This window comes from Schistocerca nitens, chromosome 2 (assembly GCF_023898315.1).
Source record: "Schistocerca nitens isolate TAMUIC-IGC-003100 chromosome 2, iqSchNite1.1, whole genome shotgun sequence".
NCBI classification, from domain to species: Eukaryota; Metazoa; Arthropoda; class Insecta; order Orthoptera; family Acrididae; genus Schistocerca; species Schistocerca nitens.
This window is the reverse complement of record NC_064615.1, coordinates 883,905,840-883,922,748: the sequence shown is the minus strand read 5'-3', so window position 1 is coordinate 883,922,748 and position 16,909 is coordinate 883,905,840. Positions and strand designations below refer to the sequence as shown.

The window sequence follows — 16,909 nt, the reverse complement described above, 5'->3', positions numbered from 1 at the left end:
GCAGTTAATCAGGCCAGAAAATAACAGAATAAAGTAATCACTGATGGTAGGGAGCTATTGCTGAAACTAGCTTGCAGATAACCAGCAAGATATTTGCATTAACGCAGACCCACAAATTCCATACTGTAACTCGAAAGTGCAGAAATGAACGGGATGTAAAACGGACACTAACAACAGAAAGAAAAGTTTTTGAGAAACAGAAATATGTTAAAAACAAAAATAAGTTTCAGTGTTATGCACTCTTTACTGTAACTATTCGTCTGAACGTAGTCTTTTGTGGACCCAAACGATCAACTGTACAGACAAGAAGCTAATGGAAACTTTGAAATGTGGTGCTACAGAATAATGCTGAATTGTGTGAGTAGATCGGATAACTAATGACCTGGAGTTGAAGAGGTTCGTTGTGGAGAAGTTTATGATAGAACTAGACTTAAAAAAGGAGGAAGTTGATGGGACACGTCGTTAGGCATGAATGAGTAGTTAGGGGAAGGAACTGTTAGGGGTAGGGCCTAATAGAAGCTGAATAGGGAGACCAAGCGTTAACTGTAGTAGGGTTAAATACCTGAAAGTTTGGCTGCGGAATGATTTAAAGAGGAAGGCAACATAAAACAAATCTCAGGTAAGGAAGATCCACAGCGGATGAATCCTTAGGCAGTGTAGTCCAGACTTGAAGGAGGTAGCTTACAGAACCTTCGTTCAACTAATAATACTTCAGTATTACTCGTCAGCCTGCGACTGCTACCAGAAAGTATTGATAGCAGAGAGGGGAGATAGAATTCAAGAGAAGAGCCGTACGTTTCGTCAAAGGTTCGTTTAGTTCGAGCGACAGCGTCACCGAGATACTCATCCAACTCCAGTGGCGGTCGCTACAAGAAAGGCATTTTGCATCTCGGTGAGATTTGATGTGATCGTACATTCGTAAAAGAGCAAAAGTAACTTGGAAATACCACTCGTGGATTAAGCCTTAGGTCTGTTCGGATTGCTTCTTGCAAGCAGTGCGAAGCGCGAACTACGATGGTGGTACAAGTGATCAGGTGTCGCCAATGCCTCTAGACGTTATTGCCGGTAAAGGAATCCTGACGGAGGGGCTGCTTCTTCATTCAAGCAGCTCCTGATTTAGCCTCACAAAGCTAAGCGGATCCTAATCCAGACCTCCAGGTCTCTGAAAAATCCGAGGAGGTGCCGTGAATCGAACCCAGATCCTCCAGTACCGAAGAAAGGTAAACTGACCATTTAGTTAAGGAGGCGGTCTGGTAGAAGAATAGAAAAGCAACTGAAATCACTCAACAGAGGAAAGTCCACTGGACCTGACGGGATACCAATTCGATTCTACACAGAGTACGCGAAAGAACTAGCCCCCCTTCTAACAGCCGTGTACCGCAAGTCTCTAGAGGAACGGAAGGTTCCAAATGACTGGAAAAGAGCACAGGTAGTTCCACTTTTCAAGAAGGGTCTCGAGTAGATGCGCAAAACTATAGGCGTATATCTCTGACACCGATCTGATGTAGAATTTTAGAACATGTTTTTTGCTCGCGTATCATGTCATTTCTGGAAACCCAGAATCTACTCTGTAGGAATCAACATTGATTCCGGAAACAGCGATCATGTGAGACCAAACTCGCTTTATTTATTCATGAGACCCAGAAAATATTCTTTCCAGGCTCCCAGGTAGATGCCGTTTTCCTTGACTTCCGGAAGGCGTTCGATACAGTTCCGCACTGTCGCCTGATGAACAAAGTAAGAGCCTACGGAATATAAGACAAGCTGTGTGGCTGGATTGAAGAGCTTTTAGCAAACAGAACACAGCATGTTGTTCTCAATGGAGAGACGTCTACAGACGTTAAAGTAACCTCTGGCGTGCCACAGGGGAGTGTTATGGGACCATTGCTTTCCGCAATATATATAAATGACCGAGTAGCTAGTGTCGGAAGTTACATGCGGCTTTTCGCGGATGATGCTGCAGTATACAGAGAAGTTGCAGCATTAGAAAATTGCAGCGAAATGCAGGAAGATCTGCAGCGGATAGGCACTTGGTGCAGGGAGTGGCAAATGACACTTAACATAGACAAATGTAATGTATTGCGACTACATAGAAAGAAGGATCCTTTATTGTATGATTATATGATAGCGGAACAAACATTTGTAGCAGTTACTTCTGTAAAATATCTGGGAGTATGCGTACGGAACGATTTGAAGTGGAATGATCATATAAAAGTAATTGTTGGTAAGGCGGGTGCCAGGTTGAGATTCATTGGGAGAGTGCTTAGAAAATGTAGTCCATCAACAACGGATGTGGCTTACAAAACACTCGTTCGACCTATACTTGAGTATTGCTCATCAGTGTGGGATCCTTACCAGGTCGGGTTGACAGAGGAGATAGAGAAGATCCAAAGAAGAGCGGCGAGTTTCGTCACAGGGTTGTTTTGTAAGCGTGATAGCGTTACGGAGATGTTTAGCAAACTCAAGTGGCAGGCTCTGCAAGAGAGGCGCTCTGCATAGCGGTGTAGCTTGCTGTCCAGGTTTCGAGAGGCTGCGTTTCTGGATGAGGTATCGAATATATTGCTTCCCCCTAGTTATACCTCCCGCGGAGATCACGAATGAAAAATTAGAGAGATTCGAGCGCGCATGGAGGCTTTCCGGCAGTCGTTCTTCCCGCGAACCATGCGCGACTGGAACAGGAAAGGGAGGTAATGACAGTGGCACGTAAAGTGTCCTCCGCCACACACCGTTGGGTGGCTTGCGGAGTATATATGTAGATGTAGATGTAGAGTCACCGAACATGTTTCCTCGTGAGTAGGCCTGCATTTCGTGAAAATGCAACGAAAGTAAAGTTAGAGGTAGTGCAGCTCACCAACAATCGTTCTTCCTGCGCACCATTCGCTTCTGGAACAGGGTTGGTGTGGGAAGTGTTGGCTAACTGCAGAAGCTGAGGTGCGTGTTTTACGAGGGCCGGCGTGTTAAGACCGGTGGCAGTTGGAGGCGGGAAGCAGCTGGCACCCAGCAGGCGTGCTTCCGCCCACGAGCAAGCCGTGTCTCCTTTTCCTTCCTTCCCTCCCCTTCGCACGTGCAATTAAAAAGGCGCCGCCCACACCTGGGCGCCGGGAACAAGTGAGTCTAGTTTCGTGTTACTCCACCGAAATTTTAGTTGACGAGGACATAACGTATCGACTCACACTCGGAGATGATTCTAGCAGTTCAGTTAGGAGCAGTAACATCTGTTGTCGAGAAAAGGGAGGAGGGTTTCTTTTCTAGGGAACGAGGACTCTTCTCCAGCCTGGAGATAATGGGCCGCCCTGCAGTGACGTGGTGGTCGTCTGGCCCCACTCTGCTGTTTTCAGCGAGTGATTTCCAGAGGATGGCCGCTCAATGTGTTGGCAGGAGCTGTGAGACTCAGCGAGAAACGGCCAGCTGCAGTGCCCACAACCTGCTCTGGATGCCCCTTGGTCAAAAGGTCTGCAGCTGATTTGAACCTCGTTGAGATCCATATCGTCTACACGTAGAGATCAGACAAGAATACTAAATACAACTGTCCTCTTGCTAGAGGTTGGTTTGAATACCCCGGAGCACTACTGTGCATGTTCCTCTTGGAGATCTTAAACTCTTCCTTATGTGTGATCTTCGAACTCACTTAACGCGGACTACGAACGACAGTACTACTTGTCATTTTTCACATTATGAACTCGCTGTCAGAGGCGAAAAAAGCAAAAATTGATATAAAAAATGCTTTGGCCGACTGGGTGTAGTCTGTCACGTATCCACGGAGCCAAGAATAAAAGGGTTACCGAGCGAGGTGGCGCAGTGGTTAGCGCACTCGACTCGCATTCGGGAGGACGACGGTTCAATCCCGTCTCCAGCCATCCTGATTTAGGTTTTGCGTGATTTCCCTAAATCGCTTCAGACAAATGCCGGGATGGTTCCTTTGAAAGGGCACGGCCGATTTCCTTCCCAATCCTTCCCTAACCCGAGCATGAGCTCCGTCTCTAATGACGTCGTTGTCGACGGGACGTTAAACAGTAACCACCACCACCACCACCACATAAAAGGGTAAACTCACCGTAGAGCGACAGTGTGTTTTAACGGACTGATGTGAGGAGTTGGAAGTTTATATCGACGCTTGCGGGTGCGCGGCACGATTGAAGCGCCGGTGCGCCTAAGCAGAGCAGCCGCTCAGGGATAGGGTTTCCGTGTAAACGTGCGGATCGAGTGCGGCGTTAATTGAAAGCCCATCTGCGTCAGTCACGGCGCTGGTAGCCCACGGAGCTGCGTCCTTCTAGGAGCCAATTACACCGACCGGACCCGGGGCGAGCGAATCCTCGTCTTGTGCATCTCAGTAACCGAGCTTAGCGGAGGTGAGGAGGCGCCAACTGGTTTATAAATCAGTGTTTGAAAGCACTATACATCATTCCGCAACGTTTTGCTTTAGACTTGATTCCTTAAAAACAAGCTTACTCTGTGGAATGAACGCCGTGTATGCTGATGCTTCGTCAAAGACAATAAATTGAATTATTTACCAGATCTTTCGGACCAGCAACACCATCGATCATTCTCTATCATATTAATCTTGCGTGGTTTGAGTATCCGTATGTATTGTCAATGTAACAAATGCCGGATATTGCGCTGTCTCGAATCTGTTGTACTCTCAATCGATTAGTATTGGTTCTTCCTTATTAAGCTTACTGCAGTTAAACAGTATTTTACACCAGACGCATTTCGATTTAATTTATATATAATTTTCTGTGGTCATTCTGGAAATAAAGATACGTAATATATCTCTACATTTTGGGCTTTGCAGATTAAAAACGATGTTTCGGTATAAAATTAGCGTACAGTTTACTTATGAGGCTACAAACAAACATATCACGTTATACTCTTCTTTGCTGCCGTGGTATCGTTCCTCTCCTTAAGAATCTCCATCGCAACGGTTATTTGAAGATGGGCACCTATTACTACAGGTTTTATCGGAACTATAGGTAGTGACTGCAGTTCCAGAAATAAAGCTAATTTGCTATTTTCAACGTCAGCTTATTGACACGACAGTAACAAAAATTAAGTAACAGTGTTATCATTCGACAGTGTTATCACTGCACAGTCCTGCATCACCATTAAATTCTGTCAAGACATAAAAATTTCCAACTGTAAAAATATGTTCATTTTGTGGATTCGAAACAGTTACCTTCAGGTTCGAAATTGCTCTTCGTCATAATGGCGTGGATGTAGGTGTTTTGGTTACCCATTGCTTCCAAGTACACAGACACGTGCATAACCAAGGAGGTGAGAGGCCATGACAGCCAACGTTCGGAGTATATAGTAACATGGGCAACTGTGCCTCGTAAATGGTAAGAAATTCCACAAGATACAAACTGTATTTAACACTCTGTACTTTTGAATTTCTCGGACATGTTGATATGGTTGTATTTTGACTGCGTGCAGAGAATATTCCAGCCTTGAGTATGCCTGCTACTGACAACAAATCCGAGACGATTCGAGATTCCACAGATAGGACCGGCAAGCTACAGCATGTTGGATGATGCGAGACAGAAATGGAAAGAACCAGCACGAAGGAGTAGATTACAGAGCGTCTGATTTTTCCCGAATGTAGGCGAAAACGACTAAAACGAAACATCGTTCCCCACACACACACGCTCGCATAGCTGTAGACTGCGGACCGCTGTTCAGAATCGTGCTACTAAATGAAATACTGATAGTGGTGAATGCACACGTCGATTTTACACTGTGTGAATTGCGTCACTGTCGAAGTTGTGAAAGTTTGTTGCTATTACAGTTCTTTAAGAAAGACACATGCACGTCTGAGATTTCCGGATGAATATTTTTCAAATGCTGTATTCCTTTGAGTTGCAGTTTTTTCGAAGTTACACTAAAACGATGTACTGAGCACTGATGTAAACAAATTATTATTATTATTATTACATTAAAATATTTTATGAATTCTACATGTACATCTTGTCTACTCTCAACTCACATGTAAATGCTTGGCAGATAGTTCATACAACCACTTTCAGACTGTTTGTTAACCGTTTCAATCAAGAATTACATGCGGGAAAAATGAACGCCTAAATCATACCGTGTAGACTTTTGTCACGATGATCGTTTCTCCCTGTGTAGGCGAGAGTCAACAAAATATTTTCGCATTTGGAGGAGAAAGTTGGCGATTGAAATTTCATGGAAAGACTCGCCTCAATGAAAAACGCTTTATTTCTATTGACTGCTACCACAACTCGCTTGTCATATTCTTGACACTCTCTAGCCTGTTTCGCGATATTACAAAACGAGCTACCCTTTTCTGAAGTTTTTCGATGTCCTTCGTGAACCATTTCAGGCAAGGATCCTACATCATGCAGCAGTACTTCAGAAGAGGACGGACAATGTCAGCATAGGCAGGCTCTTTAATAGATCTGTTGCATCTTCTAAATGTTTAGCCAATAAAAAGCAGTCTTTGGTTCGCCTTCTCCACAACATTACCTACATGATCGTTCCAGTTTAAGTTGTTCCTAATTGTAAACACTAGGTATTTTGCTGAATCGACAGCCTTTAAATCTGTATTATTTATCGTGTAACCGAAATTTAGAATAATTTTCTATTATTTCCGTCAGAGACCACAAAATTGTTTGGTCCCTATACTATCGGTTTCGGTCAGTAGCGACCATCTTCTCATCTCTAGCAAAACATGGGAATATGATATACAATTAGTAGATAGTTGACGCTTTAAAACAATAAAAAAATGTGGCTGGTAGAATATTTTAGGCGCCCGCTGTGGCCGAGCGGTTCTAGGCGCTTCATTCCGGAACCGCGCTGCTGCTATGGTCGCAGGTTGTAATCCTACCTCGGGCATGGATGTGTGTGATATCCTTAGGTTGGTTAGGTTTAAGTAGTTCTAAGTCTAGGGGACTGATGATCTCAGATGTTAAGTCGCACAGTGCTTAGAGGCATTTATTTTCTTTTTTAGAATATTTTATTATGCTTTTCATGGAACGGTGTGTCGCAGGGTACGAGAGGCCCCACTACGACTTCTCGTCTATGCTGCATTCTGTTGGGTGCGACAGCAGAAGCCATGGATTACTGTCTTTTGTCTTAATTTATTTCGCTTCTTTTCCTTGTTATTTTGTTGATTTTTCATTATTTTATTACTCCATAAGCTTGTTCTTGTGGATGTTATTTTATTCTGAAATGGCCACAAGAGCGCCTCAGAGTCACATTTTGTCTCTTTACCATTTCCTGTTTAACAATTTTGGGTTAAGCTTTATTCGTGGTTTTAATTTATTATATTTTGTGAGTATAATAACTTATACATTTGGTAAGCCCTTTATAGACTTTAACTACTGTATTCTTCTTTTTCTTGCAGTCTGTACAGTTTTATAATTGATGAACATGTGTAGACTTACATTAGCGACATCTAATGAGCTTAAAACTCAAACGTATGTAGTCTATGAACCGTAGCATTGTTAACAGTATGACTCAGCCGGCACTGCGGTCTACTTTACATCATATTTTAAATATATGCGACGATGCCAATCTGTTTTTTTTACCATGCTACTATGGCTTTATTATATTAAGACGTGTTGTAAAACGTACCTCGTCTTATTTTAAGCGCCTGTTTCCACGTCTATGAAAGTAATACTTCATTATGGCATATTTTATTGTTTTAATATGTAAACTGTCTACTAGTTGAATTTTATTTTCCCATGTTTTGCTGCAGATCTGATGGTCATTGCTAACCGAGACCGACAGTCTAAGGGCCAAAAAGGTTTGTGATCATTGACGGAAATAAAATGAATTTATCGTAAACTTCCTGGATCACTGTTTTAATCAGCGAGTAAGTCGCAGCTTGTACAACCGAAGTTTAACAGATTCTTTTTAGTACTCAAGTGAATTACCTCACTTTTATTATATAGCGTCCATTGCCGCTTTGGCGCCAGGCAGATATCTTGTGTAAATTAGTTTGTAATTGTTACATATTTCAGACGAATGTACTTGACAGTGAATGACAGCATCATCTGCAGACAGTCTAAGAGGGCTGTTCATATCAAATCATTTGTACAGATTAAGAACAAAAGAGGGGCGAATGTCGCTTAGGGGTTCCCCAACGAATTGTTGCAAGACCTCTGCTGTTCTTAATCTACGTAAACTATTGTTGTTGTTATTAAAATCTATGGTGTCTGAGGCACACTGGAGAGGAAGGAGAGATTAATTGTGAACACTTCCCCCCCCCCTCCCTCCCTCTGCCCTAGTCGAACCTCGGACCGAGTCAGTACTGTGCGAGCGCTATTATTGTCAACTGCTCCTTGAGAGTAATTTTTGAGAACGACTATGGCGAGTTGAGTACTGCCGACACACAGACGTAGTAATAACGACGCACTGGCGTAGGCGTATGAGCAGCAGAAGGGCGTTCAGACCTTGGCAGCGGTGACGGCCTGTGAAAGGCAGCACGTGGGGGTCGCGTGAGACCTCCCCAGCCTCCAGTCCCCTCATCGTGACAGCAGAACCGGTTCTCATCTCTCTACACCTCGCCTACGCCTCTGATCACAAGCAGTTGATCGATTGCCTCGTATATTTTCAGGCTTAGTATCGCAACTCAAGATCCATGAAAGCGGTATGCAAATTCTTCTCTCTTCATACTCTCACCTCTCACCGCAGTAGAACGGGTACAAGGAAATGGTAACACGAGCAATGTTTTTAGTAGTTGTGGCTCCTAGGGCGCTTGACGGCATAGCCATTAGCGTCATTTCAAAATTAATTACATCTGTTCACGAATGAATGCCATACAGCTATAGTAGCACGCTAAATGACAACTGAAACATTGTTATATGATAAAATTAAGAAAAATGCATATTTAACCAATAAAACTTGCGTTAATAAAGGAAACATTTGTCTGAATGCACGGGAATTAAAGGGAAACAAGGCTACATAATCAAAAATTGTAAGTAACATGGTAAATAACGTGACTTTCGGTCTGAAATGCATGAAAAACTGAAGAATAAGAACAGTATTGTTGTTTGCGGATGATAGGCTGTAAAAATGGTTGGTAGTCATACAGCTGCCAGCGAAAATAACTTGTTAGCGTCATGTACTGTATGTATGAAACTAAATATATTCGTTTTCCAAACTACTTTTCTGGGCCTATTTTTTGCCATAGCAGGAACATACAATATTTCATGTATCAGTGAAGTAACATTTGTCATTAACACTATACATGGTCCAATCACTTTAATGTGATCACCGCTTATGTTCGACGTCAACGTGCTATAACCACTCGCACACGATCTAGCAGTGGACTGTATATATTGTGGTTGGGGTGGAGAGGAGACATGCGGTCACGCGGAAAACTGCAGTCGGCGTCGTAATGCGTAAGCAGAGCGATCTGTCTGACGTCCAAAAGGGCAGGCTTTCAGACCAAGGATGGAAGCGTTTATTACTATTCGCGCTTCTATGTGGTTAGAGTACACCGTGCATGACAACATGATGCTACCAAAACCAGCGCCTAGGCGACTTTGGTGTACCGCGGGCCATAGATCACAGGGGTAAACGACGACTGCGTAGATGTCTAAGGGCGAACAGACGTATAACTGTTCAGCAGTTGACAGCCCGTATGAAGCAAGGCGATAACGACAGGGCCTCCTCAGCGATAGTTGCCGTGTGTTGGCCACTGCAGCAGGCGCCTGTTCCTGCGACCATGCTGACTGCTGTTCATCTGCGACAAAGTCCGTAATTTGCGCGCCAGTGCCGCAACTGGAGGTCCACTGATTGATGACAGGTGACCTGTTCAGATGAATCACGTGTCACATTGAGTCGCAGAGATGGCCGTTGACGAGTCCATTGCGAAACGTCTAAAAACAAACAACGCGAGGGCGTTATGGTCTGGGAAATACTTTCGTGGCATTCCCTGAGTGATCTCGTCTTACGGAAATCACAGTGATTCGGGGTCATGTCCACCCCTAAAAGCGGTTTGTTTCTCCTCAGCACGATGGTATTTATCAGCAGGACAATGCAACAAGTCACACAGCTCACAGTGAACGTGCGTGGTTCGCCTCAGAATGAGTTTACCGTATTCCCCTGGCCACCAAACTCTTCGGACTTAAACCAAAGCGTGGGACCACCCTGGTCTGTTCACGCTATGCATCCTCAGCCCAGAAACATAGCGCAGCTGGTGTCGGCCCTGGAGTCGGTATGGCTCGATATCCCTGTCTGTACGTTCCAGAACCTCATTAACTCTCTTCCTGCACGTATCGCGCCGTAAAAGTTGGTTATTCAGCTCTTGACAAGTGACCACCTTAATGTGACTGGACAATGTAGGTAAACTAACGCAAAAATATAACGCCTAATTATCACTCCTTTAAGCGTATGTATATATCGCCTGTAGAAAGCACTGATAATTAATAGGCGGAAATCCCTCTTCATTTTTCTTTTCTTTTATGAACGACTACCAGCTTATCACCTGTGGCCATACGAGGTGCGACAATAAAGTAATGAGACTGATTTTCTTTGCGAGATGTGGCAACCCTGCAGGCTTGCCTATGCACAATATCTTTGACCTTAGTCTATAAGCTGCTTCTAGTCCAAGCGGCACATCAATGCAACTGCTCAGTCGTGAGGTGTGCTGTAATAAGTTAACACGTGTTTGTGTCTCTCGTCACAGAAATGGAATCGCATAATATTGCGCAACAGTATGCCATTTCTTTTTGCGTTAAATTGGGTTGAAAACTTACGGTAAGCTTCAGAAGGCTTTTGGAGAGGAGGTTATGTCAAGAGCTCAAGTTTTTCGTTGGCATAAAATGTTTAGTGAAAGCAGAACGAATGTTGAAGATGAAGACTGTAGTGGACGACCATCAACCTCACGGACGAATGTCAACTTGGCCAGGGTGCGTCAACTCGTACGATCTGATGGAAGATAATCCGTGAAAATGATTGCAGAAGAGCTGAACATCAGTCGAGAAACGGTTCGTCTATTAATAACTGAAGATCTTGGTATGAGAAAGATTTGTGCAAAAATGGTCCCCAAAAATCTCACACCACAACAGAGAGAAACATGGAAAAATGTGGCAGCCGATCTGTTAGAGCAAACGGAAATCAATCCAGAATTGTTGAGCCGTGATATCACTGGTGATGAAAGTTCGTTTTTTTCAGTACGATCCAGAGACCAAACGCCAAAGTTCGCAATGGTGCTCAAAGGGATCATCCAGACAAAAAAAAAGCTCGCATGTCAAAGTAAAAAATGAAACGCATACTTATGTGCTTCTTTGATTCCAATGGAATTGTTCATAAAGGGTGGATGTCTCCTGGACAAACAGTTAAACAATATTACTACAATGAAATTTTAGAAAGCCTTCGTAAAATAGTTCTTCGTACCCGTGCCAACATTGCTCATAATTGGATTCTGCATCACGATAATGCACCATCCCATACTGCTCTGTCAGTACAGAAATTTTTAACCTCAAAACAAATTTAAGTACTATCACAGCCACCTTTTTCACCAGATATCGCTCCGTGCGACTTTTTTCTATTTCCAAGAGTCAAAACGGCGATCAAGGGACACCATTTTCAAACAACACAAGATGCCCAAAAAGCTGTGACGAGGGTCTTTGAGGATATTACAGAAGATGAGTTCCTGAAATGTTACCATCAATGGCAGAAGCTCTGGAAAAAGTGTGTGCAATCAGAAGGGAACTACTTTGAAGAAGAGAACACTAACCTTGACTAACACGGTAAGCAACTTTTTTTTCCACATCAGTCTCGTTACTTTATTGTCGCACCTCGTATGAGGCAGCCACGCGCTGGTGAGTAACTCTGCCAACTGAGGTCGTAGGAAGCAGATGATTCCAAAGTTAGGACCCATTTCCGGTCGATTCACTACTGAGTCGTTTCCTGCGTTCTGCGACTAAGAGTTCTGTTTTATACGAAGCAGATTCAAGCAATCTGTATCATCTGATTGTTCTATACATGAATTATTAGCTCTGCATACTTCAGTCGTACCGGAAGTGCTCTCCGCCACAGACTTTCGGCGTGTTGATGTAGAGTGTTCGTATCGATTGGGGCCCGTAGTGTTCCGTGGAGGGAACAGTGAATCGAGTTATGCACTTACAACCGCTCCACATGCGCAGAATTTTACGGCTAATGGAGGGTTTTATTAACTTTAAAAATCAGTCCTCGACACAGGATACCCTAATGCGGCGCTGGAAATTTCATTCGTCCTGCCTTCCGGTTCGCCACAGATAATGAATCCGCAATGGCATTCGTAATAGTGTTACTGCCGGTAGCTAGAGTGGCTTTCACATCTTATGAGCGAGAAGCGCTGCATATTCTGATCATGGCTGAAAGCAATGCAGCTCGGATTTCACGAATTGCCATCAGCGGAGGCCTGGTTCAAAGCCCGGAAATTTTGTCACGGCAGCCTTGTAACCCATTAGAGTGCTCTCGATGCCAACAAAGTTAACGGTACAATAAAACTGTGGAACAGAGGGCAGAGTCTATTCGCAGGTCGCGTGTGAAAGCTTCAAAAACGGCGCTAATCAGCGCTGAATGGAGCTGCGTGTTCTTAGGTGCGCAGCATGTTCTAGTTTTCATGCGCGCGCTTCAGTAACATTGGAAAACGAGAAACACCGTCCAGACAGAACCGCGCACGAACGAACGCTTTCCATTAATGTACCCACGCAGCGCCCTATACCGAACCTCTTTTTCTTAGTTTTGCCATACCTACAGTGAAGAAAATAGCTCAGAAACGTTAACTTGCACACGGAATGTTATGGAGAATATCTATTTGATGTACACTACCTGACTAAAAGCATTCGCACACTCCTGTGCAATGCAGAATTGACTACTAAATGCCAAAGGAGGCGGATGGACCAGTATGAAAGCAGATGGGGAGTTTTTGTTGTCTGTAGAATAGGTACGTCAGGAGAGTTCAGTGACTTCGAACGTTGGTTAGTCATCAGATGTCTTCTGAGTAACAGATCCACGAGTACATTTCAGTCATCTTACAGCTGTCTGACTATATGTGATGTTATTGTGAAGTGGGAGCACGCAGTAACAACCACAGCTAAAATGGTTCAAATGACTCTGAGCAGTGTGGGACTTAACATCTGAGGTCATCAGTCCCCTAGACTTAGAACTACTTAAACCTAACTAACCTAAGGACATCACACACATCCATCACACATCCATGCCTGAGGCAGGATTCGAACCTGCGACCGTAGCAGCCACAGCCACAGCTAAATCGAGACCAGGCAGACCGCCTATACTGACCGACGGGGAGTATCGAGCATTCCAGAGGATGGTTTAAAAATGGGGAAGGAATCATTCGAGAGTTCTCAAGTGCTACCATCAGTCTAGCTAGTAGCATAGTGACTGTGCGTAGAGAGCAATAAAGAATGGAGCTCCTGATAAGCCACATCTTCTGTACTCAGTGCTGAGCAATGCTTGAAGTGCCGTAAGAGTGACAATGGACGACTTGAAGCGAGTGATTTGTAGTGACGAATCACGCTGTAGCCTGTGAGAATCCGACGGAAGGGTTTGGGTTTGGTGATTCACCTGTCGTCATATGTAGTGCCCAGAGTAAAGTACGCAGGTGGTGGGGTTAAGGTATGGGGGTGATATTCCTAGGTATGGGGCGGTCCACCTATCGCACTTAAGGAAACGATAACTGCAGAACGGTATGTACACATTTTACAGCATATATTACACAATAAAATTCTGTCGTCAGTTGCACAGTTACTTTTATTTTGCTTTACCGGTTTCGACAGGTTAATCTGTCGTTCTCTGAAAACTACAAAATTTCGGATAGTATAAATTGTAAGAACTTGGCTATGCATTGATGTACAGTGTAAGAAGAGTGTTACAAAATCTGACTTAATATTAGTTTAACAAATGTTAATATCTTCTTCACGGAAGCATGTCATGACATGTCAAAAATAGTTCACATTGTGTGTGATAATTAGAACCACAGATTGATAATTTATAGTTAATGTGTCACATTTATGTACACAGCCAATTTGTTGTGCCTGCAACAAGGAAAGTATATAAAAAGTGTAACTAAGGTACATAAAATAAGTTTTACATATATATAATACATTTGAAAGACATCTGACACAGTTAGACATAAGCTATTGCTCACATTAATATCTAAAATGAATGTACTCATTTTCATCATTTTAGAAAGGATGCTATACGGTCTAAATAGTTTCTGTTTATTAGTGCAAACTGATCATTCAAAAATTCTTTGGATTTTATTTAGGAATGTTTATATATTTCAAACTCTTGCAAAGGGTTCATTTTGTTGCCCTTATCAACTATACGGGGTGTTACAAAAACATTACTCACACACAAATAAAAACAAGATGTTATGTAGACATGTGTCCGGAAACGCTTAATTTCCATGTTAGAGCTCATTTTAGTTTCGTCCACCTACGCTCAATGGAGCACATTATCATGATTTCATACGCGATACTCTACCTGTGCTGCTAGAACATGTGCCTTTACAAGTACGACACAACATGTGGTTCATGCACGATGGAGCTCCTGCACATTTCAGTCGAAGTGCTCGTACGCTTCTCAACAACAGATTCGGTGACCGATGGATTGGTAGAGGCGGACCAGTTCCATGGCCTCCACGCTCTCCTGACCTCAACCCTCTTGACTTCCATTTATGGGGGCATTTGAAAGCTCTTGTCTACGCAACCCCGGTACCAAATGTAGAAACTCTTCGTGCTCGTATTGTGGACGGCTGTGATACAATACGCCATTTTCCAGGGCTGCATCAGCGCATCAGGGATTCCATGCGACGGAGGGTGGATGCATGTATCCTCGCTAACGAAGGACATTTTGAACATTTCCTGTAACAAAGTGTTTGAAGTCACGCTGGTACGTTCTGTTGCTGTGTGTTTCCATTCCATGATCAATGTGATTTGAAGAGAAGTAATAAAATGAGCTCTAACATGGAAAGTAAGCGTTTCCGGACACATGTCCACATAACATATTTTCTTTCTTTGTGTGTGAGGAACGTTTCCTGAAAGTTTGGCCGTACCTTTTTGTAACACCCTGTATAAAGCATTTCCATGTTAATCAAAGGTTGAGGAAGGAGAGCGTGTTTCTCGATTTTCAGATGTTCTACGCAATTTGACTTACATGAATTTTCACCGTCTTTGTTGAGCAAATGCTCACGTAAACATGTCTTGAATGCCCTCCCTGTACGTCCGCTATAAAAGGTCGGCCGTATATTACACTGAATTTTATTACTCCAGGTTTGAGAAACGATGAATATGTACAGTTTTTGACATGTCATGGCATTATGCTACTGTGAATAAGCCAATACTTAGTAAGATTTTGTGATACCCTTCTTGTTCTTTACATAAAAATATGGTCAAGTTCTTATGCTGCATATTATCCCACGTTTCGTAGACTTCAGAAGATGACAGCGAATTCAAAATATCTATGCAAGTGGCGACTGAATTTTTGAAATGCTTAACGTACCACAATTGCTGAGACAGTAACAGCTTTGAATAAAATCATCTATTTTACAGCGTTGTGCACTCCGTATAGTAGAGAAAGAGTTTAGAGACGGTCATTGATTGTATCAACAAAACAGTGCATCCTGTTATAAAGCAGCATCTGTGAGGCAGTGGTTTGTGGAGAATAACAATCCGGGAATGGGCTGGCCTTTCCAGAATCCCGGCGTGAACCCATTGGAGCACCTTTGGGATGAGTCATAACGTCGTCCTCGCTCACGACCTTCTCCGGTTTCGGCTCTCGAGGAAAAATGGCTGTCCACTCTTCCACAGACTTTCAGAGGGCTTATTGAAAGTCTCCCCAGCAGAGTTCAAGCAGTCATATAGGCGAAGGGTGGACACACCATGTATTAATGTCCACTAATCGGTGTTAGGATAGTTTTTGTCACGTAGCGTGCATAGGCTTGGAATAACCATCGGATGAGCAGAAGATGTATGCTTTGGACCGATATATTAATGATACTGACCTGGTACTAGGTAAGACCTCGACAGAGTTTGTTTGGCATTGACATTTTTTAACCGAGTTTCGTCTCTTACGAGGTTGTGTCGGTTTTTTATTCTTTTCCATGCACCAGTTGACACGAACATGTTTCTAAGCTTCGGTCAAATGGTAGTGAGATGCTCATGCAAAGTCGATTGTACTGCAGTCTTTGATAAATCCGAGGAAACCTCTGTACCTTTGTTAACAATGCTCCTACCGACTGAGCTAACCAGTTAAATCTCACGACCCGTCCTCACAGATTCGCGTCTGCCAGACCCTGTCTCGTATTTTCCAGTCTTCACAGAAGCTCTGCTGGATACCTCAGTAGAGTACCACTCTGGAAGAAGGGCTGCAGTGAAATAAAACCGAAATACTGGCGCACTTGATGGTGAGACTTTTCAACCATTTGTCGTAAACCTTTCTTAATTTTGTTTTCAAAAAGTGTGACCGTTCAAGACAAATATTCGGAATTGTATGAGGCCTCATTCTAATGTCACACCCTAAATGCCAACTGCATCGATTCCGATAATGAGATTGGAATTGAATAATAACGTTTTCGTATTGTTGCAAATAAAAAGCCGCAGGGGCAGAAATTAATTTGCGCTGAACTGAATTCAGAGTACCGCTTCGAACATCATTTACAGTGGATTAAGTGAAGGAAGAAAAGAAGAGCAAACTCATTCTGGCGTTACCGTTTTGGTGCCTTCTTTATTGTCAAACTTCTTTGGAATCTGAGAGGTGCTTGCCGGTTTTGATTCCCCCGAAATACAGCGGCGGTAATCGAGCTGTAGTACAAGCCAAAATTAAATTACTGTTTTTGCATTGGACTAGATGACACAGTGGTAAAGAAACTACGGGATTAAAAATCCCCAGCCAGCCAACTAGATTTAAATTTTCAATAGTTTACATAAATAGA

At 43.2% G+C, this 16,909-nt stretch overlaps 1 long non-coding RNA gene and 1 other non-coding gene across 2 annotated transcripts in view; both read left to right on the top strand.

Annotated features, from left to right (window-relative positions):
- LOC126234693 (uncharacterized) overlaps window positions 1-16,909 on the top strand; it is a 604,178-nt gene that overhangs the window by 357,036 nt on the left and 230,233 nt on the right. The window lies entirely within an intron of this gene.
- Trnaa-cgc (transfer RNA alanine (anticodon CGC)) lies at window positions 3,785-3,857 on the top strand. Its single transcript has one exon. It is a non-coding gene; the product is annotated as a tRNA-Ala (tRNA).